Source organism: Vipera ursinii (genome assembly GCF_947247035.1).
Source record: "Vipera ursinii genome assembly, chromosome: 2".
NCBI lineage: Eukaryota > Metazoa > Chordata > Lepidosauria > Squamata > Viperidae > Vipera > Vipera ursinii.
In genome coordinates, this window is record NC_139513.1 from 119,087,574 (window position 1) to 119,111,370 (window position 23,797).

The following is a 23,797-nucleotide window of genomic DNA, read 5'->3' on the forward strand; positions in this document are numbered from 1 at the left end:
TTCAGGTCTCTGTGTCTTTCTTTATTTCTCCCATTTTTAATCTAGAGACAGGCTGTAAAGCTTTCCTCCATTTCTGATTCAGATGAATGGTAATTGTTCAAGTTCAAGAAGGAAAAGCCAAGAAACACTTAGTAGCAATTTTTTACATTTTGTGACGTTTGGAATACACATGGAAAGGAAGGAGAGGTCAGAACTCCATTTTGGTTGCCATGCTGAAGATGCAAAAATGGATTTTGTTGAAGGCAAATAAGAAAAAAAGAAGGGGGAAATGGGTTTTCCATCTGCTTTTGGGGGCAGTTACAAAAAAAAATTTAAACATCCCATCACTAGAGTAAGAAATGAAAGTCAACTTAATTTGGTCAGCTACGTACATGTTTTTAACTATACATTTGTTTAAAGCAAGATTTGAAAGTTTATAAACTTTCTTGTAGCCTTGTTGGAAGATTTCCTATCAGAAAATAACACATTACTGGAAAGTGTGTGGCTTATACAGTATGTCATTGAAATGGAACAATTTATGAGGGGTTTTTGGTGCTCTCTGAGCCTGGTTGTTTTCTTGCAGATGTTTCAATACCCAAACTAGGTAAGGTAAAGGTAAAGGTTCCCCTGCATATGCGTGCTAGTCGTTTCCGACTCTAGGGGCCGGTGCTCATCTCCGTTTCAAAGCCGAAGAGCCAGCGCTTGTCCGAGGACGTCTCCGTGGTCATGTGGCCGGCATGACTAGACGCCAAAGGCGCACGGAACGCTGTTACCTTCCCACCGTAGTGGTCCCTATTTTTCTACTTGCATTTTTACGTGCTTTCGAACTGCTAGGTTGGCAGAAGCTGGGACGAGTAACAGGCGCTCACTCTGTTACGCGGCACTCGGGATTCGACCCGCCAAACTGCCGACCTTCTGATCGACAAGCTCAGCGTCCTAACCCACTGAGCCACCGCCACCCAAACTAGGTAGCATCATCAATTGGCTTTTTTTTGATCTGCTCTTTATTCATGTGAAGTTTTATATGGCTTGGACTCAAGATATATGATTGCTCAGACCACTAAGTGCTCATAAAAATGCTTGCTGTAAATATGCCATAAACTGGAACCAACAGTTCTAAATAGTAATTTATATTATTATATATTTTAGTATCTTTATAGGGAAACTATATGTGTTTCTGGTTTGATTGAAACTCCTTGATCCAAGGAATAGGAGATAACAGAGTCAACAGTACTCCTTTTAAAGTTCTCCATTCCCAGATGTTCAAGAGATTCAAAAATAAATATTATGTTAGGTTATTTAATAGCATTCATTGAAGAGATAAAATGTTTCCTAGATATTTCCTATAATGTGGAGTGTTCTCATTTATTTTATTTATTTATTTATTTTATTATATTTGTATACCGCCCTTCTCCCGAAGGACTCAGGGCACATATAAAAATACAGAGTACAAAAATTAAAAAAGAATTAAATAGGAGCCCGAGCTAAAACAATAGAATAATATAAAAATCCACAATAAAAACCCCAACACATCCCCCATCTGGCCAGGCCGGCTTGTTCAAATAGATAGGTCTTCAGACCACGTCGGAAGGAGCGAAGGTCAGATGCCATCCGGAGCTCAACCGGCAGCTGATTCCATAAAGCCGGGGCGCCCACAGAGAAGGCCCTCCCCCTGGGGGCCACCAGCCGACATTCTCTGACCGGTGGCACCCTGAGGAGGCCCTCTCTGTGGGAACGCACAGGGCGGAGGGAAGTTGACGCCGGCAGCAGGTGATCCCCGAGGTACTCTGGATCCATGCCATGTAGGGCCTTGAAAACCATTACCAAAACCTTGAATCTCACCCGGAAGACAACTGGTAGCCAATGCAGCTCACGGAGCAAAGGCGTAACATGGGAGTACCGGGAAACTCCCAAGACAACTCTCGCGGCTGCACTCTGTACCAGCTGGAGCCTCCGAGTGGTCTTCAAGGGAAGCCCCATGTAGAGAGCGTTGCAGTAGTCCAGTCGAGAGGCCACGAGCGCATGAGTGACCGTACACAAGGCATCCCGGTCTAGATAGGGCTGCAACTGCCATACCAGGCGAACCTGGGCGAAAGCCCCCCTAGTCACAGCCACTATATGATCTTCCAAAGTAAGCCGCGAATCTAGGAGGACTCCCAAGTTGCGAGCCCTATCTACGCGGGGTAAAATTGAAAATGGAAATATATCTTCAAGTGGCAAGCTCATATAAGCAGGGCTTTTTTTCTCATAGAACGCTCAGAACGGAGTTCCGGCACCTTTTTTGGATAGAACCTTGTAGGGTAGGCAAGGCATTTTGTATGACATGTATGAGTTCCGGCACCTTTTTCTTTTACAAAAAAAGCACTGCATATAAGTATGGGGAATGTATAGAATCATGCTGGATTCTGAAAACCTGCTTTTAGAAGAACAATCCAGTCAATTGATTTCTCCAAATGGCATCAATGAACACTACTCAGATTGAAGGGGATTTCTAACAGTAAAGTCATCTTATAACCTGAATTTAAGTAAAGAATGTCACATTCTTTTATTTCCTACAGGACACAGAAGGTTCAAACAGTACAAATCAATTGAACCATTTTTATCCTACCTTGTGGCATTAATCTCCCTTGATGATAATCTCCATAAACTGTAATTGGGCTCTTTCAGATACCCAGAATTTTCTCACAAAATAGGCTTTAAAAACACCATCTGGAATTGCTCCCAGTTATCTCCACTTCTTGCAAATTTATCCCTGCATTCAAGTGCTATATTAGTTATATGTAGGGCCATTTCCAGAGAGGGGTAGATGATTCACAGATCAAAGTAAATCAGTCACCAAGCACATGGTGCCATTATCTAATACTATTCTGATAAATCGTAAACGTTCTTGGTCAAAGAAGTTTTCTTTTGTTTCTTGAGAAATCCCATTGTCATAGTAGCAAGTGTCACTGCAGGGGTGTCTGTGTTACCTGTTCTATTGTAGTGGCTAGATATGATAAACGGGACCAAATAAATTACAGCTTAAGGAGTTTTCTTGATTTATCATCACCACAAGCACTCTCATTACTGAAGGTGTGTGCATTTAATGGTCCAGAATGAAGACTAATCGGTTGAAATGTTTCTGTGTTAATCTGTTGTCAAGGAAGAACAAGTTCTGATTGGCTGCAGGCTCAGAAACAAGTAAGCAGCCAATTCACATCTAAGGTCCAGGGATGGTCCAGATCCAAAGCAGCATTCACTCGTGTCAATTCCAGTTGGAAAAGGGTTTTATTAAAAAAGCTTTTGCTACAAAAGAAATACAACCTAACACTTTCTAATTTACGTTTAATATAATTATCCTCTGTCTATCATTTCTATAGGCTATTTCAATCTTCTAAGACAGGGGTGTCAAACTGCTGGCCCGCGGGCCAGACGGGTCATCCAGAAGCCGCGCCCACCCCATTGCCGGCAATGGCAAAACTGTCCCGATACGTTGCGTGACGTCATGTGACGTCACGAGCTTGACATGTCTGTTCTAAGATCTATTTCTAGTCTAGCTTCTTTTTTATAGTTATTTCTTTGGTCTTTTAAGTTCTAACACATGACTTCTAGTTTTTATTGTCTATCTCTGGTTCACTAATATTGTTACTTCATTTTTACTAGTTTCAGCCCTACTTTTTTATTTATTGTCCTAATCTATCAATTCACTCTTCTTATTCCTATAGCTTTCTTGTTTCATGCTCTTTTCTGTCAGTTCTTTTCCCCCCATTTTCTGATGCTTGGAAATGCAGCTCCACTCCTCAGCAGAACTGAAAAGTGAGTGCCCTCCTAAGCATACCCATGAGCCCCAAATCCATTGACGATGTCCATTTTGGTCTCTGAATTCACGGAGATCTAATCCTAACCCTAATTTTTTTTTAAATCCCATTTATATCCCGCCCTTCTCCGAAGACTCAGGGCGGCTTACAATTTAAGCACAAACCAATGTGCTTAGCAATAGCCTTCATTCTATTATATGCCTGCTTATTAGGGCTTTTGCCCCCCCCCAAGCGGCATTATTACAGAGTCAGCTTATTGCCCCCAACAATCTGGGTCCTCAATCTGGTGTAAATGGATTTACACCAATGGAATTTTCCCATGTATTTACCAGGAAATATATATAAGGCACAGTGAAAAAGTGAGTGCCCTAAGCATACCCATGCGCTCCAAATCTGTTGACAATCTCCATATTGGTCTTTGAATGCATGGAGATCTAACCCTAAGGGGATTTGCCACCAATGGGATGTTCCCATGTATTTACCAGGAAATATATGTAAGGCACGATCAAAAAGTGAGTGCCCTAAGCATATCCATGCGCTCCAAATCTGTTGACAATCTCCATATTGGTCTTTGAATGCATGGAGATCTAACCCTAAGGGGATTTGCCACCAATGGGATGTTCCCATGTATTTACCAGGAAATATATGTAAGGCACGATCAAAAAGTGAGTGCCCTAAGCATATCCATGCGCTCCAAATCTGTTGACAATCTCCATATTGGTCTTTGAATTCATGGAGATCTAACGCTAACCCTAAGGGGATTTGCCGCCAATGGGATGTTCCCATGTATTTTCCCAGGAAATGTAGATAAGGGATGTTCGAAAAGTCAGGGCCCTCCTGAGCATATCCATGCCTCCAAGTCCATTAGTGAGGTCCATTTTGCTTTCCAAACTCATGGTGGCATAACCCTAACCCTAAAGTTTTTCCTCCAAGTGGTTTTCCCAATGTATTTTACCAGGAAATGCAGTTAAAGCAGGCTCAAAAAGTCAGTACCCTCCTAAGCATAACCATGCGCTCTGAATCTGTTGACAAGGTACATTTTGCACTCTGAATTCATGGAGATGTACCCCTAACCCTATGCAGTTTTGTCCCCCAATGAGATTTCCCCATGTATTTTATCAGGAAAAGCAGAAAACGCAGGCTCAAAGATTGAGTGACCTCCTAAGCATACCCATGCACTCCAAAACTCTTGGTGGTGTCCATTTCGCTCTACAAATTCAAAGAAACCTAACCTTAAGTGGGTTTTCCCCGCAATGGGATTTTCCCATTTATATTACCAGGAAAGGTAGATAAGGTGGGCTTAAAAGAAATGCACGCTCCTAACCTTTCCAATGGACTCTGAATTTGTTGGTGGTATTCACTTTGCTCTATGAATTCATGGAGATGTAACCCTAACCCTAAGTGGGTTTTCCTGCAAATAGGATTATCCAATGTATTTCACCAGAAAACCTAGATAAGGTAGGCTTGGAAAGTATGTGCCCTCCTAAACATATGCACGAGCTCCGAATCGATTGGTGTTGTCCGTTTTGCTCTACAAATTCAAAGAAACCTAACACTAACCCTCAGTGGCTTTTTCCACCAATGGGATTTTCCCATATACATCACCAGGAATCATAGATAAGGGAAGTTTTAAAAAGTGCACTCTCCTAACCATATATTTCACCAAGAAATGAACAAACGGCAGCGTCAAAAAGATTGCACTCTCCTATTCATACCCATTGGATCCGCATCTGTTTTTTCATCTCCATTTTGCTCTACAAATTCAACAAGACCTAACAACCCTGTGGGTTTTCTCGCCAATGGGATTTTCCCATGTATTTCACCTGGAAACATACAGTAGATAAGGCTGACATAAAAGAGATGCAATCTCCTAACCATTCCTTTGGGCTCCAAATCCGTTGGTGGTATACATTTCACTCAATGAACTCACCAAGAGGTAACCCTAACCCTAAGTGGGTTTTCCCGTCAATGCGATTTTTCCATGTATTTCACCAGGAAACAGAAAAGTCAGGCTAAAAAGAAATTCATGTTCCTAAGCGTTGCCATATGCTCGGAATCGATTGGTGGTGTCCATTTGGCTCTGAATTCACAGAAACCTAACCCAGGTGTTGGCAACTTTAAAGAGCCACTTGGACCCGTTTCCCACTGAAAAGAAAACACTGGAAGCCGCAAAACTCGCTCACAGGGGGAGCTTGATTGAAGAGTTTAATTAAAAAGAAATAGAGGCTGCTGTGCATGAGTTCTCTCTCCCCTCCCTCCCCCTCTCCCTCTCTCTCCCTCCCCCCCTCCCTCTGATCTTCTCACCTGGCAAGATGGCTTCACGCTTTTCTCCAATAAGCTGACACACATTCTTATTGGGGTGGCTCTCTCCTGCCCTTGGTCTGCCAGTCCTCTTCCCCCACTCAGTGTGTGTGTGTGTGTGTGTGTGTGTGTGTGTGAGAGAGAGAGAGAGAGAGAGAGAGAGAGAGAGAGAGAGAGAGAGAGAGAGAGAGAGAGAGAGAGAGAGAGAGAGAGAGAGCTGCTGCTTTCTGCTGCTTCCTGCGGAGACGCAGCAAAGGCAGGAGCCCCGCCAAATAAGCTTGTCAGCTTGTCGGAGAACAGCATAAGGCCACTCTCTTTTTTACACACATACACACGCACACACACACACTCAGAGAGAGAGAGAGAGAGAGAGAGAGAAGGGAAGAATAAGTGCGGAGGAGGACTGGGAGCTGCAGTAGAAGGCTCAAAGAGCCACATGCGGCTCTGGAGCCACAGGTTGCCAACCCATGACCTAACCCTAAACCTAAGTGGGTTTTCCCGCCAATGTGATCTTCCCAGGTATTTCTCCAGGAAACATAGATAAGGCTGACATTAAACAGATGCACGCTTTTAACCATTGCCCTGCGCTCTGAATCCGTTGATGGTGTCCATTTTGCTCTACAAATTCAAGGAGACCTAACCCTAACTCTAAGTGGGTTTTCCCGCCAATGGGATTTACCCATGTATTTTACCAGGAAACGTAGTCAACTCAGACGAAAAAGAAATGCACACTCCTAACCATTGCCCTGCACTCCGAATCCATTGGTCGTGTCCATTTCACTCTATGAATTCAAGGAGACCTAACCGTAACCCTAAGTAGGTTTTCCCGCCAATGCGATTTTCCCCTGTATTTCACCAGGAAACATAGATAAGGCTGACATAAAAGACATGCACTCTCCTAATCATTCCCTTGGGCTCTGAATCCATTGGTGGTGTCCATTTCACTATGAATTCAAGGAGACCTAACCCTAACCCTAAGTGGGTTTTCCCACCAATGGGATTTACCCATGTATTTTACCAGGAAACATAGTCAAGTCAGGGCAATGGTTAGGAGCGTGCATTTCTTTTTAGCCTGACTTGACTATATTTCCTGGTAAAATACATGGGTAAATCCCATTGGTGGAAAAACCCACTGAGGGTTAGGGTTACCTCTCAGTGAGTTCGTAGAGTAAAATGGATACCACCAATGGATTCAGAGCACAGGGCAATGGTTAGGAGCCTGCATCTCTTTAATGTCAGCCTGATTTATATTTCTTGGAGAAATACATGGGAAAATCCCATTGGTGGGAAAACCCACTTAGGTTTAGGGTTAGGTTTCTGTGAATTCACAGAGCCAAATGGACACCACCAATCGATTCGGAGCACAGGGCAATGGTTAGGAACGTGAATTTCTTGTTAGCCTGACTTTTCTATGTTTCCTGGTGAAGTACATGGAAAAATCGCATTGGCGGGAAAACCCACTTAGGGTTAGGGTTAGGTCTCCTTGAATTTTTAGAGCAAAATGGACATCACCAATGGATTCGGAGTGCAGGGCAATGGTTAGGAGCGTGCATTTCTTTTTAGCCTGACTTGACTACATTTCCTGGTAAAATACATGGGTAAAATCCATTGGTGGGAAAACCCACTTAGCGTTAGGGTTACCTCTCAGTGAGTTCATAGAGGGAAATGGATACTGCCCAGGGATTCGGAGCCCAAAGGAATGGTTAGGAGAGTGCATCTCTTCTATGTCAGCCTTATCTATGTTTCCTGGTGAAATACATGGGAAAATCACATTGGCGGGAAAACCCACTTAGGGTTAGGGTTAGGTTTCTGTGAATTCATAGAGCAAAATGGACACCACCAATGGATTCAAAGTGCATGGGTATGTTTAGGAGGGTGCATGTTTTCCGAGGCTGCCTTATCTATGTTTCCTGGTAAAATACATGGGAAAATCCCATTGGCGGGAAAACCCACTTAGGTTAGGGTTAGGTCTCCTTGAGTTCGTAGAGTGAAATGGACACTACATCAATATGTTTTGGAGGGAGAACACTTTCTGAGCCTGCCTTATCTACATTTTCTGGTGAAATACATGGGAAAATCCCTTTGGCAGGAAAACCCTTCTAGGGTTAGGGTTATGTCTGTGTGAATTCATAGAGCGAAGGGGACACCACCAATGGTTTCAGAGCTCATGGGTATGGTTAGGTGGGTGCATACTTTCTGAGTCTGCCTTATCTACATGCCCTGATGAAATTCTTGAGAAAATCCCATTGACAGGAAAACCCACTTAGGGTTAGGGTTAGGTTTCCTTGAATTCATAGAGTGAAATGGACAGCAGCAATGGATTCAGAGTGCATTGGTATGTTTAGGAGGGCACACACTTTCCAAGCCTACCTTATGTACATTTCCTGGTGAAATACATGGGAAAATCCCACTTAGAGGAAAACCCACTTAGGGTTAGGTCTCTGTGAATTTGTATAATGAAATGGAGACCACCAATGGATTCAGAGCACATAAGTATGTTTAGATATGTACATAGTTTCCATGCCTGCCTTATGTACATTTCCTGGCAAAATATATGGGGAAATCCCAGTGGCGGGAAAACCCACTTAGGGTTTAAGGTTATTTCTCTGTGAATTCAAAGATCAAAATGGACAACACCAATAGATTTGGAGTGCATGGGTATGTTTAAGTGGGCACATACTTTCTGATCCTGACTTATCTATGTTTCCTGGTGAAATACATGGGAAAATCCCATTGGCAGGAAAAAAACCACTTAGGGTTAGGGTTAGGTCTCTGTGAATTCGAGGAGTGAAATGCATGAGTATTTTTAGGAGGGCCCATTCTTTCTAAGCCTGCTTTATCTACTTTTCTTGGTGAAATACATGGAAAATCCCTTTGGCGGGAAAAACCCACTTAGGGTTAGGGTTAGGTCTCTGTTAATTTGTAGAGTGTCATGGAAACCACCAAAAGATTCAGAGCCCATGGGAATAGTTAGGGGTGTGCATTTTTTTAAAGCCTTCCTTATCTACGTTTCCTGGTGAAATACATGGGAAAATCCCATTGACGGGAAAACCCACTTACTGTTAGGGTTGCGTGTCCTTGAATTCGTAGAGTGAAATGGACACCGCCAATGGATTTGGAATGCATGACTATGTAACAGAGTGTGCTGACTTTTCAAACTTGCCTTATCTACATTTCTTGGTAAGATACATGGATGAACTCTCCCATTTTCAATTTTTTTGGAAAAACTTCATCTTTATTTCTTAATAAGAATATCCTGTCTCTCTCATTATCTTTATTTCTATTTGTAAATGTGATGCTGTAGGCCTGCTGATACATTTCCTCCTCATCTTTGCTATACTCAACAAAGAATGACTGAAAGCTGAAGTAAAAATAAATTCTGTTGTATAGACCCTCCATAGAAACAATCATATTAAGTCCTCTCTGACATGACAAACCCAATTTATTGACTCAGACAATTTTGCTAAAGTCAACGAGTGCAGTAAATTAACATCTATATAGACCTTGCAGATAATTGAGACTTGTTATACAGTAGTTCTAGCTTTCAACCTGTATACGACCTCTAGCTTTATGCTTTGCTTTATATATTTATTCCAGCCAACTCCTGAATCATAGCTTTGAATATCCTTTTGGACAGGTGAATGCTGATCAAATTGTATGCCCATAATCCCTTTATTGATTCATTACCTGAGTCAATAAAAGTTACCACGGGTATTCTTTTTCTCTCTTTCTTTTAATATATTAGCACTGACCTTTTATTTAAAAAAATAGGTGGAAAGAAGACAAAAGTAAATATAGTACATGGAATTTAATCTAACTATAATTTAGAAGCCAGAAATAGATTTGTAGTGTTGAAATAGATTTGTAGTGTTGTTTGCTTGTTATTTTCAAATATGGTAATACAAACTGCCCAAGCAGTTTACTCTGGGTACAAAATAGTGTTTGGATCCTTTAAACAAAATGATCATGGCCTCTGGAGAGCTAGTTTTGCATTAAATTTTTAAAAAGTTTCTTGCTTTGGCATGAAAGGTTTCTCTGTGAAAAAAAGGACACGAATGGCTGATTCCTAAAGTCAACATTGTATTCCTTACACCAATGTAAGTCTTTTTTTTACAATTTTTAATAGCTTCTAATATCACCTAGATGTAAATAAATCTACTAGCAGAAGATACAGAAGCATTCCCCATGTATGTAAGGGAAAGATTTGATAGATGGAAAAACATGCCAAATTCAATCTGAACATCTGGTTGACTATGCAACAAACCATAATATTATATTCATATGCCACCCAACTCCCAATGATTCTGACCAGTTAATAATAATAATAAATAAATGATGATATAATGGCTGGAAGCATTTATGTACAACATTTACACTTTATGTTCCTATAGAAAATTCTTTAAAAATTTACAAGTTAAAGCTACAATTAAGCATCAAATCAACACTCTATAAAAATAATAACTATGAAATGAATACAAAGCTACCTCCTAGTCTCCAAATAGTTTGGAACAGAGGGAAGAGAAATTATTTAACATATTGGTGAGAAAAAAATATGAGAAACATTTGCTCTTAAACAGACATGACCAGGACACCAGTTCCACGCTGGTAGAGAAGAATGGCCTCATCACATCAAAATAGAACAATGTAACTAGTTCATAAAGCAATCTAGCTTTAACTTGAAAACTAGATTGAAGATGATTTGATGTAGCAAAAGTGCTTTGGAGATATTACTAGTATTACTGGCGTGTTGTTGTTAGTTGCGAAGTCGTGTCCGACCCATCGCGACCCTATGGACAATGTTCCTCCAGGCTTTCCTGTCCTCTACCATCTTCTGGAGTTCATTTAAGCTCACGCCTACTGCTTCAGTGACTCCATCCAGCCACCTCATTCTCTGTAGTCCCCTTCTTCTATTGCCCTGAATCTTTCCCAGCATTAGGCTCTTCTCCAGTGAGTCCTTCCTCCTCATTAGGTGGCCAAAGTATTTGAGTTTTAGCTTCAGGATCTGGGCTTCTAAAGAGCAGTCAGGGTTGATCTCCTCTAGGACTGACCGGTTTGATCGCCTTGCAGTCCAAGGGACTCGCAGGAGTCTTCTCCAGCACCACAGTTCAAAGGCCTCAATTCTTTGGCGCTCAGCCTTTCTTATGGTCCAACTTTCACTGCCATACATTGCAACTGGGAAGACCATAGCCTTGACTGGCGTACTAGATCTCTATTAAATTGGTTTAAATAATTAGCAGTAACTTGTAAAGTATACCAGATGTGAGCCATTGGAAAGTAAAAGCTATTTTTATGTAAAACAAGCAAATTGTGTACATGTAGATGTATAACATTTCAGCTGGATATTAAGCATAAAGGGCATGTTATTCTCCATGGTCCCACTTGATTCCATCTAGATAACTTTCTCCAAGAGGCCTCTTGGGTGCACATGTCGATAGGTACCAGAGTCCTGCTAACAGGAGATGAAACAGAAGAACCAGGCCTAAGAAGATGAAGCAGAAGAGGCTGTCCAAAGTGCTAGAAACAGGTTTGAGTTGTGGTGACTCTTCATCGGTTCCACAGCCTGTTGGCCAAAAGAGAAAAAGGTACCAGGTGAATTTGTGGTTGGCCAAGTCAAAATCGAAGAAGCAGAATTTGAAATCCAGTCAAAACTTACTTGAAGTATTTTGAACTATCATGAGAGAATATTCCACTGCTCCTTGATGAACAGGATTAAAACACATGTTGCATATATTTCATTGCACTGTATGTCATTTCTAATATTTAGATCTGAAAGCTAAGACATTTGGGTCCGATGAACAAAAATAAAAGAAGAGTTGGTTTTGCAAAATTCTTGGTCTAGGAGTTATCCACTTGGTGAGATTGCTTTTGTTTGCTGTTTCTTAGGGTGACTCTCCCACTTATTTTGAAGTTTAAAGAATACAGTATTCTGGCTGGGAACAAGCTGCTAGAGTTACCAGTGCTTTTTTTGTAAAAGAAAAAGGTGCCGGAACTCACACATGTCATACAACCCGCTTTGCCTACCCTACAAGGTTCCATCCAAAAAATGGTGCCGGAACTCCGTTCTGAGCGTTCTATGAGAAAAAAAGCCCTGATAGTTACTATCTTTGCATTTATTGGTGCACCCTGCCTTGTATCATCATAGCGAAGTCTGAGGGAAAGGAATGGACTATCTATTGCTGCCCTATTATTCCAACTACAGCTTCATGGCTCAATTTTAAAGCACCAAATATTAAAATAATTATTCTTAGTTTAAATAATTAAAATAGCCTAAAAACACTTGGTAACTTTCAGGTTTTAAAAAGTCTTTTGATGGTAGACTAATCTCCCACGGGTTTTCATTACAGCCAAGATTTATGTCATTATGCTGAAGCTTCCTCATCACCTTTTTAATGAAATGTTACAGTTTTTTCCCCTTGTAACTTGCCTTTTGTCTTAGGATCCTTTGTATCTTCTAATTGGTAATTTGATGCTGTAGAAGGTGCCTTCTTTTTTGCTTTAAATCCATAATTCAAACAAAGATTTGCATGACCAGCGACCAGCTTCTGCACCAAGATAGTTTCAGTTGTGCTAAGGAATACTAATATGAGAAGGCCAGTGTAGTAATAACCTAAGACATTATTGGAAGAAGGAAGAAGTTAAAGGCATTACTGATGGGTCCTCTCGGCCTTTGCTTTATGTTACTGTGAGAAGTGTGTGCTGAAATTAGGTTAGTACCAATATATAAATGAGCCTTGGTGGAGCAGTGGGCTAATGCCTCCTTAAGTAACACCAGCTGCCTGCAATTAGTGCAGGTTCGCATCCCACCAGGCTCAAGGTTGACTCAGCCTTCCATCCTTCCGAGGTAGGTAAAATGAGGACCCAGATTGTTGGGGGCAATTAAGCTGACTTTGTAATAATGCCGCTTGGGCGGGGGTGTATGAAAGCCCTAATAAGCAGGCATATACATAGAATGAAGGCTACTGCTAAGCTTGTAAGCCGCCCTGAGTCTTCGGAGAAGGGCGGGATATAAATGGAATTAAAATAAAATAAAAATAAATAAATAAAATTCAGATTAGGATGAATGTTAGGGTTCAGGTAAGGGTTCCTTGAGATCTATACTACAGTTAAGTGTGGTGAACAGTAAGAGTTATTTATTTATGAAATTTGTTTGCCATTCATCTCACTGCAAGGTGACTCTGGGCAGCTTACAACATCAAAATAAAATCATGAATATCTGTATACAAATGTGTAAAATCATAGTAAAATACAAATTATGAGTAAAATTAAAGAATGGTGAGGAAAGGAGCAGAATGTACTGCGGGAGAAGGTGGGAATGGTATTAGTCGATCAACCACCTCCAGTGTGATACTTCCCCATTGAGGCACCAATCCAATTGGCCGAGTGAGGTCTTCAGGCTCTTGCGGAAGGTCAGGAGGGTGGGAGACAATTTCACTTCAGAGGGCAAGATGTTCCAAAGGGCCAGGACCACAGCAGAGAAAGCTCTTCTCTTGGACCCCACCAGTTGGGATTCTTTGACTGACAGGATCTGCAGCATGGGGCTGGGTGGGGCAGGCCTGTCCCATAGGGGCAAGATGGTTCCTCAAATAACCTTGACTCTTGCCATGCAGGGCTTTATAGATAATAATCAATAACTTGACTTGCACCTAGAAGCAAACTGGCAGCCAGTGCAGCTCGCAGAACAGTGATATAACATGAGCCATTCTAGGGGTCCCATGCTGCCACATTCTGCGCCAATTGAAGCTTCAGAAGGGCAGCCCCATGGAGAGCACATTGCAGTAGTCCAAGCAGGAGATGACCAGGTCTTGAATCACTCCTGAAACTCCTGATACAGGAAAGGCTATAAGTGTCACACAACCCAAAGTTGTGCAAAAGCTCTTCTAGCTGAGACTCCCACTTGCTCTTCAAGCAAGAGTTTCCCCCAAGTTGCATACCACGTTTGTCTGGGGTAGTGACATCCCTTCCAGAACTGAAGATGTCAAAATCCTGGATCTTGACGCTCCATGCACCCACAGCCATTTAGTCTTCACCCCAATCCAGGCTCCCACAGCCTCCAAGCACCGTGAGAGGGCAAACGACAGCAACACTTGGCTCACCAGGGATGGAGACAAACGTTGAATATCATCTGTATACTGATGATACCTCAACCCATGGGGATAGATGATGTCACCCAGCAGCTTCATGTAGATGTTAAAAAGGAGTGGAGAGAACACCACAGAAAAACGGTCTTGGGCTGGGTCTCCCAATCCCTATTAACACTGATTGGGACCAGCCTTGGATAAAAGAGCCACCCCAGTGCAGGCTGTGCAGGCCAGCCCCAGACCCCATAGTGGGCCAAAAGGATATCATGGTGAACAGTATCGAAGGCTGCTGAGAGGTCAAGGAGAGAAAGGATGATTGCACTTCTTGCATTCTGCTCTTGCCAGAAATCTTCAACAAGCACGACCAATGCTGTTTCCATCCCATAACCGGGTCTGAATCCTGACTGAAAGGGATCCAGATAATCCATTTCATCCAGGCCCTCCTGAAGCTGCCAAGCAACCACCTTTTTATCACCTTCCCTAAAAAGGTATTGCTGTTATCATTAATCTTATCTTTAGATGAATATATTGTCTGGATGTCATTTTAATCTAACTAGACAAAGTGGACAAAACTTTCTGTTTGACATATTTGGGTGAATGGTTTTGGCTTGTTACTTGACAATCTTTTCTGCTCATACAACTTACTGAGCAGAGGATTACAGGAGGATGATTCTGGTAGGGAACCAATGAAAGAAGAATAGAAGACTAGATATGCCAGAAGCAAAGTGATCATGTATGACAGTCTGTCTTGGAGACGGATGAAGAAGCCACAGAGATCCGCTATCTCAACTGCAAGGCTTGGCAATATTGAGGAAAGGAAGACTCGTATTCCTGTATTTTTTAGATTTATCTGAAAAAGAAGCCAGACGTCAGGGTAAAAGGAAGAAATAATTCAAGTTACACCAAAAGTTCATTTGTGGGGCATTGATAAAGCACAGTGCTAAGCCTAAATGTGCTTTGTTTGCTTTGGTTAAACACAGCATGCGAATTCAGCCACTATGGTTGTAAATCATGGATTATGGTTTTGTATGAAATGTACCCACCCAACTATAGTGTTCCTATTTTTATGAGGGTGGGAGGGAGGGAGACTCCCAAGAAATATTCCCATTGTTATTATCCATTTCAAAGGCAAATAGAACCCCTATACGCATCATCAGTCCAATCAGCTAGAAGAAAGAGATCCTAACTGAGATGCCACCAAGGTACTTTTAAAAAATTACAATGCAAGTGATTATTCTTACCATGACCACAAAATAAGGCTTTGCCATATTTCTTCGGCTTGTAATGTTCACATTTGTGATGAGATATTCACGGTTTAAATTCAGAATTTCATTTGCAATGGAGGTGCTGAATTCCAGCTCACTGACTTGAAAGAATAATTTAAAAGAATTTGAAGAAATCACAATCTTATTCATCGTAAGTAAAAAGCTGATATAGTATCTACTAAGTCAACGGTCTGCAACATTGACAACTTTAAGACTTGTGGACTTCAGCTCCCAGAATTCCTCAGCCAGCAATGCTGGTGCCAACTTCTTCCCTAAAAGTTTTTTCTGATACCTTTTTCTGTCTGTTTTTTCTTCCTTTCATTAAGAACAGATATATAGATGAGCTGAGTAAGTTCCAAATATTATAGGTAGAACGATTCAACTCTTTCTAGCTATCTTCTTGCCTGAATACAGGTAGTCCTCAACTTACGACCACAACTGAGCCCAGAATTTATGTTGCTAAGTGAGAAATTTGTTAAATGCATTTTGGCCCATTTTGCAACTTTTCTTGCCGCATTTGTTAAGTGAATCGCTCCAGTTGTTAAATTAGTTACACAGTTGTTAAGCAAATCTGGCTTCCCCATTGACTTTGTTTGTCAGAAAGTCACAAAACGGGATCGCATGACCCTGGGACACTGCAGCTGTCATAAATATGAATCGGTTGACAAGCAGCTGAATTTTGATCATGTGACCCTAGGGGTGCTGAAATGGTCATAAGTCACTTTTTTCAGTGCTGTTGTAACTTCAAACAATTGCTAAACAAACTGTTGTAAGTCAAGGACTACCTGTATAAACCTTGTGCTCAATATCCTGTCAGTGGTGATTGTGCATAAACAGATAAGGTGAACTGGACATTTTGTACAGCAGCTCCATGTAATGATGTTGACAGTGTGGCTAAGTGGACAATATCAGATGGTTTTCATTCACTGGCTTATATATTCAGATTTTTGCATAAATAAATATTACTTTAATATTGCTTATTAAAATTATATGCTTTAATGTGGAAACTGTGCAAATTGACTGAGGAATGTTTATCATCCCCTGTTTTTATACTCAGTGGCAATTGGCAATATTAAGCAGGTCATATCATGAATAATCCTATCAATGTTATCCATAGGGGTACATTGTGCCTTCACAACCAGCCATATCACATTCACCTAAATCAACAACCATCATCCCTAAAAGCTTTAATGTGCAGTGCCAGCAGGAATAAAACATGCAGTCTGTAAAGGACTTTGCTAAATATATCCAAAATTAATTTAAGAAGAAACCATTTGACTTGAGGTTTGAATGGAATTCCGTACAGTGCATGCCAACCAATTTCCTTCTGTTATTTATGTATGAGGACTTTTGCCTACCTTTGCTGTTCAGTGAGAAAAAGCTCAAAAAGCATTGGCTGCTATCTAATGGGTAATAGAAGAGGTCAAAGTTGCAGTTGCTGTCAATGCGAAGAGCAAGTTGAAATTCTGTTTTCCCATCACTGTGAAGAACCACATTAGGGGATTCTACTCTCCATGTTACATCAAACCTTTAAAGAAACATGACAGGAGCAAAAGCTAATGTTCCTTTTCACAATTTTGTGGTTCTCTAAAATGTTAAGAAACATTTTTTCACTTTCAAATGAGAAAACGTGCACTTATTTTCTCATTAAAATTCTCAAACTTCCATTGTTTATTATAGAAAGGTTGGGATTATGTGACTTATAGAAACCAGTTTGGTCTAGTGGTTAGGGTACCAGACTAGAAATCTGGAGACCAGGAGTTCTAATCTGGAGTCCGGACTGGAGGCTAAAACATATGGACAGTATTTCTCTGCCAAGAACAGTTACAAAGAATTACAAGTTATTTAAATCTTGCATAATCCACTGTTATTTTGAAAAGGGGGAAGCTGTGTTAGTAGGAATTGATATAGAGTACCCTTCTGATCCAGAGGCATCCCACAGGGCTGTTCAAAATCTTCTTAATACATTTTAATCCTGAAAGAGACCTATATACAGTAGGAAGCACCATCCTTTATTGCAAATGACAGCTGAGTGGTAATATTGAATAGATTCCTGATTTTAGTCTTCAGGAAACATGTGCCAGATTGTGCCCCTATAGTTGTGGTTTCCTTTATGAGCCATATATGGAGTTTCATGCAATGGAGGCTACTGGCAGATTCAAATGTGAGCTAGATTTAGTCCCAACTAAATCCAACATTCAGTTTTAATAAAGTATAATAAAAATGATCGTGCTTATTACACTCTAAAGTCCTTTCTTCCCTACACTTAGTTTATTTATTTTGTCTCTTAGTGATTCTTGTAAATATGCATTCAAAAGTTAGGAGAGAAAGTGACAATGTATAATATCCTATCCAAATATAAAGGTGAGATTGGATTGGATGAGGTCAACTTTACTAAAACATTAGACACATGGTTCTTGTGATCAAATGCTTACTATTAGCTGCAGTATCATCAGCTGGCTCTTTTACAGGTTGAGTGTTGAAATAGATGTGTCTCTTGTCTAAGTCATCCTACTATGGTATATTATTCCAATGTGTCTGTTATGTTCTCGGTTCAGTGAGACATTGACGAGGCAGAATGGTGAAACAGCAACACGTTTATTCAGTAACAACAGAAGAAGCTCCAACTGCTGCTTAGCTTCTATTTATCCAGTCTGCCGCTAGTCGGTAGCCAATGAGATTAAACGGTAATATGCAAAGTAACGACTCCGGAGACAAGCTGTCTGGAGTTTAACTGTAACGGCTGTTAACCGTTGCACACAGTTTACAAGCAACTTATCTCAATACATAACAGTGTCTTATTATGGACACTGTTATTTTAATGCTACTTACGCTTCTTGAACTGTATAGGATGGAGTCCAGACTGAATTCCAAGGGACAGTGATGGTGCTGAAGGGGAATTCCTGCTCATCCCAAGCCAGCCTTTCATTATACCATGACTGAAAGATTCATTAAGAGAAAATGTTAGTCTTCATTCTCACATTTCCCATTCCCAGCATTGATGATGTTAAAATTTAAGCCACCCTTTTCCAGCTTGGCCACCCTGCAGACATTAGGAAAATCACTTTGTAGCCATTATGTTGAAGTTAGGCCCATAATTAGGATTAAGGTTGAAGGTACGAATGGGGATCAGTTTGTATGGGCAATGAGCGCTCTCTATTCATATTTTAGTAGTTAGCAATGTATGATGGATAAACAGTCATGGACAATCTTTTCAAGGGTGTTAGGATGAAGTTAGTGTTAAGAGAAGAAAAAGTTGAGCAGAAGTCTAAATGCATGATAGATATTGCCTAAGAATCTTAGGCAAGCTTAGTTGCCATGGTTACTTCTCCCATTTCCCAAGGCTAGTGATTTGTGGACCTAAGAGTTTTCTGTAATGAGTTTTCTGCCCATTTTCTCTGCCCAAAATACAGCTCCTAGAATACCCCAGGGGAAAATAAATTATTATTGAACCAGATTGTTTTCAATATACTCTGAAGGAAAGTCGCCAGCATTTTTAATACAGTATTAACCTTGTACAGTATTAACCTTGTGAACTCTAAAGCTTCCTTATTCCATTATATATTCAAGATGGACAGTGATTAATATGTATATGTTACTTATATGGAAAGGTGTAGGTCTATATATATGTTGTATATAGTATGTTTAAATGTGTGTTATGTATATGTACACTTTGAGAGCAAGCAACTAAATTTCATTTTTAATGTGTGCCATTGTGCCCACAGTAACAAATGACAATAAAGGTTATCTACACAAGCTGTTTGAAGATGAGATTTTTAAGAAAGTTGACTATCTGATGGTTAGATAGGAATGAATTCACCTAGAAATGGATGCTGGAAAAAATGCATGGAGTGCACCAAAAATAAATAAATAATTTAAAAACCCAAACATTTAATTCACATTTTTCAGGCTACACTGTCCAGACTACATAAATTAATTTAATTTAATTTAATTTAATTTAATAATTTGATTTCTATACCGCCCTTCTCCCGAAGGACTCAGGGCGGTGAACAGGGCAATACACAATAAAAATCGAATACAAAAATTAAAAAGCCATTAAACATCATGCCCATAAAATCAATACATATTAAAGTTAAAACTAGTTTTAAAAACCCAACCCCATCCCGTCAGACCAGGCCAGCTTGTTCAAAAAAGAATGTTTTGAGATCGCGCCGGAAGGACCGAAGGTCGGGGGCCATCCGGAGCTCAATGGTTCCAAAGGTCTGGCGCGCCCACAGAGAACGCCCTCCCCCTGGGGGCCGCCAATCGGCATTCTTTGATCGGCGGCACCCTGAGGAGGCCCTCTCTGTGGGAGCGCACTGGACGGAGGGACATTGACGCCGGCCGCAGGTGTTGCCATAGGTAATCCGGACCCATGCCATGAAGGGCTTTGTAAGTCATAACTAACACCTTGAACCTCACCCGGAGAGCAACCGGTAGCCAATGCAGCTCACGGAGCAAAGGTGTAACATGGGAGTATCGGGAAACTCCCAAGACAACTCGCGCGGCTGCATTCTGCACCAGTTGGAGTCTCTGAGTGGACCTCAAGGGCAGCCCCATGTAGAGGGCATTACAGTAGTCTAGACGAGAGGTCACGAGCGCATGAGTGACTGTGCGCAAGGCATCCCGGTCTAGATAGGGCCGCAACTGGCGCACCAGGCGAACCTGGGCAAAGGCCACCCTAGTCACAGCTCCAATATGCTCTTCCAAAGAGAGCTGTGAGTCTAGAAGGACCCCCAAGTTGCGGGCCCTATCTACGGGGGGGTAATAGCTCACCCCCCATGGCCAATGATGGAATAATTGGAATTTCCCAGGATGCCGGCACGAACAGCCACTCAGTCTTGTCAGGGTTGAGTCGAAGCCTGTTCCTCCCCATCCAGACCCGGACCGCCTCCAGGCAACGGGACATCATGTCGAGGGCATCGCTGGGGTGGTTTGGGGTCGAAATAAAAAGCTGGGTATCATCAGCATATTGGTGATACCCAACTCCAAAACCACGAATGATCTCACCCAGCGGCTTCATATAGATGTTGAACAGGAGAGGCGAGAGAACCGATCCCTGAGGGACTCCACAAATGAGAGGTCTGAAGGTCGATCTCTGCCCCCCTGCCAACACTGACTGCGAACGTCCCAGAAGGTAAGAGGAGAACCACTGGAGAACTGTGCCTCCCACTCCTAACCCTCTGAGACGTCGCAGCAGGATACCATGGTCGATGGTATCAAAAGCCGCTGAGAGGTCTAAAAGGACTAGGACAGAGGAGCAACCTCTGTCCCGAGCCCGCCAGAGATCATTCACCAGCGCGACCAATGCCGTCTCTGTGCTGTACCCGGGCCTGAAACCCGATTGGTATGGGTCTAGGTAATCAGCTTCATCCAAGAACAAAGGGAGCTGCTGCGCCACCACGCTCTCAACAACCTCAACAATTAGAATGTAGTTACTTTTCAAATTATGCATTTTTCTGAATAATGTGAAGTAATTTTGGGCTAAAAACTGTACACTGCAGGAAAATGTGCTCTTGGTACTTATTATTAGATACATATAAAATTTATCCCAAATGGTTTCTACATCTTCATTTACTCTTTTGTTTATATCTTACATTCCATTGCAATTAGTGATTTGCACATTTACCACGATGCAAGAAAAGAGAAGTAGGATTATCTTTTGTTCAAAGCAGACTTGTACAACATTTTCAAGTTCAAGGTTGCCTGTGGCTTGTGAGCACTGTGCCAAGGACTGGACACAAAAGTGACTGATTCCAAAATAAAGAAGTGGGTGGAGTCAGGACAAAAAACTGTTTCACTTTGCATCCACTCCTCATTTAGAACCTATCTTGATTAGCAACCATTTGCAAATACAACGATAATGAAAAATAGATTGGGCAACCAATGTGTGCACTTATGATCAAATTTTGTGTGTTTGACAACAATGCATGTTGTAGTAAAAGCAACACCGGCATAACTGTTCTAGAAAACTGTATCTGAATGAGACAGCAGCAACCAGGGATCTTCACAGTGACTCTCTCCCCTCTCAGTCATGGGTTCACATAGTGACCATTTCACTTAATGAACTAATTGTGAGGATGGAACAGTTGCTAAATGAGGAGTGGGTGTAATCTAAATGAAATTGACATGAATATAGTTTATCATGCATGGTGTAATTTTTCCTTTCTGTCATATTAAAATTAACAATTTCACAACAACATTTCATGGTTTTTAAACAAATTTTGGATTTTCATGCTGCACACTCTGCTTTAGACCTTCCTTGTATTACTACTACTACTATTACTACAATGACGATGATGACGACAACGATGATGATGCCTTGATTACAAAGAAATAAGCTTTACCTGATTCACAACCAGAACAGATGTGATGGTGTATTTCAAGATGTCCTATTGGAAGAATAATCCATGGTCATTTTACTTCCATTTGTTTATACAAACACATTGCATTTTCTTTTGGAAAATCCATAATAAAATTCAAAATGGAATTGAATGGAATGAAACAGAATGGAATGGAATAATTTTCAAAGACTATGGCTCCAAAAAGAAAAAAAAGCTATTTTTTTAAAAAAAATATTGGCCAAGGTATTGGGTTGTTCAGACATGGTTTTTATTCAGCCAGCAGAAGGTCTTATTTATTCACAATGTGTGTGAACCAGAGTTCATTGCCTGTGTGGCTGCTTCCTTCCCTCAGCAACTGCTCAAAGCAAGAAAAGCCATTTTCCTTTGAAATCTGTGAAATTACTGACATTATTAGGTTTTGGGGAACCTCAGCTGCACTTCTGCAGCTAATACATGTGTTCAAGTTGTTCATTTATATTTCTTCCAAACATATTCCTTGCCACCAATTCTCACAGGTCATATCTCACTATGAAAGTAATATTGCAAAATGTAAGGAATGCAGGAAGGGACATGGCAGTAACCTATCTCTTTGTAGAGTGGGATGAAGGGCTTATTTGACTTCACAGTTGAGGGAGCAGAGAAACTCCAGGGAACTGGGAACAAAGTGCAAACTCAATACCTACCAGCCAGCTTGAAGGCAGTAAAGCCTTCCATTGATGATATATTTATGCTCTTTGCAAGTTATAATATTGACATCACCAAGTTAATTGGGCTAATAATCTCAGAGATCAATAAAAGTATTACATGGATGAGATTTAGGAAATCAATGAGCTGGTAGTCTCTCATAATGCTTTAGCTGTCGAGAGAGAGAGTTTGAGAATGAGAGATACAGACACACACAGAGACACACACAGAGAGAGACAGATATACGGGGGGGGGAGGGAGGAAGGGAGAAGGAGAGATGCAGACAAAACACTCTTTAATTCCCCATTGGAACTAGGAGCAATTTAAACCTATAGTAATCTTGCCCCTATTTCTTTTGGAGCAGATTGCTTAGTTAATGACAATTTACAAACATTTAAATTTTACGATAACATACCACATTTAGCACATTGGACACCACCACTGTGATATTCACTAGAAGGGGCCCATTTCCATTTCTGTGGATCTGATATACAGCATTTGTACCAAATAGTGATTTAAATAGTTTTTCTTCCAAAGAGGCAGAGGAATCTTGCCAGGTTATCTGAACTGAGGCTGCTATAAGCAAAGCACAAAGTGTCCATTTTAGATCAAAGGTCCATACAGTATACTGCAATTCAAACCAATATTAACAGTCGTGTTGAAACTGAGAAAGACTTTCATGTTTAGTTCTCATTAAATCCCATCTCTAAACCAAGTATGGTGGAGGAGGATGGTCACCTTAATACCTAAATAAAATTCAAGAGCCAGTTTGGTTTAGTGGTTAATGCATCAGGCTAGAAACCAAGATACTGTGAATTCTATTCCTACCTCAGGCATGACAGTCATCTAGGTCAGGGGTCCTCAACCCCCAGGCTACAGACCCCTCCCAGTCCAGGGCCTTTTAGGAACCATGGCCACACAGCTGGAGATGAACAAGGGGCAAGTGAGTGAAACCGAAATCATTACACACACACACACACACACACACACACACACACACACACACACACTGTCCATGGAAAAATGATCTTCTATGAAACTGATCCCTGGTGCCAAAAGGTTGGGAACTGCTGATCTAGATAACTTTGGGCCAGTCACTCTCTCTCAGCCCAATCTACCACACAGTATTGTATCTGTGGGGAAAATAGGGAGGAGGGAGGAGAATTAAGTATGACTGCCACCTTGAATTAATTATAAAATTAAAAAGGCAGTAATAAACATACATTCTGGTCAACTGCTATAAAGGAGGGTAAGGCATGTGAGCTCTTTCTCTCTACCTTGATTATCAGAACCATCTGTGACATCAAATGAACTATGTTTAGGATCCAGTAGGGGTTTCATTCCCATCA

General features: G+C 41.2%; 1 long non-coding RNA gene across 1 annotated transcript; it reads left to right on the forward strand.

Annotated features, from left to right (window-relative positions):
- The first annotated feature begins 11,868 nt into the window (after positions 1–11,868).
- On the forward strand, positions 11,869–21,737 carry LOC310634087. Its single transcript, XR_014491153.1, has 3 exons — positions 11,869–11,930; positions 14,501–14,643; positions 21,676–21,737. It is a non-coding gene; the product is annotated as an uncharacterized lncRNA (long non-coding RNA).
- Positions 21,738–23,797: the final 2,060 nt, after the last annotated feature.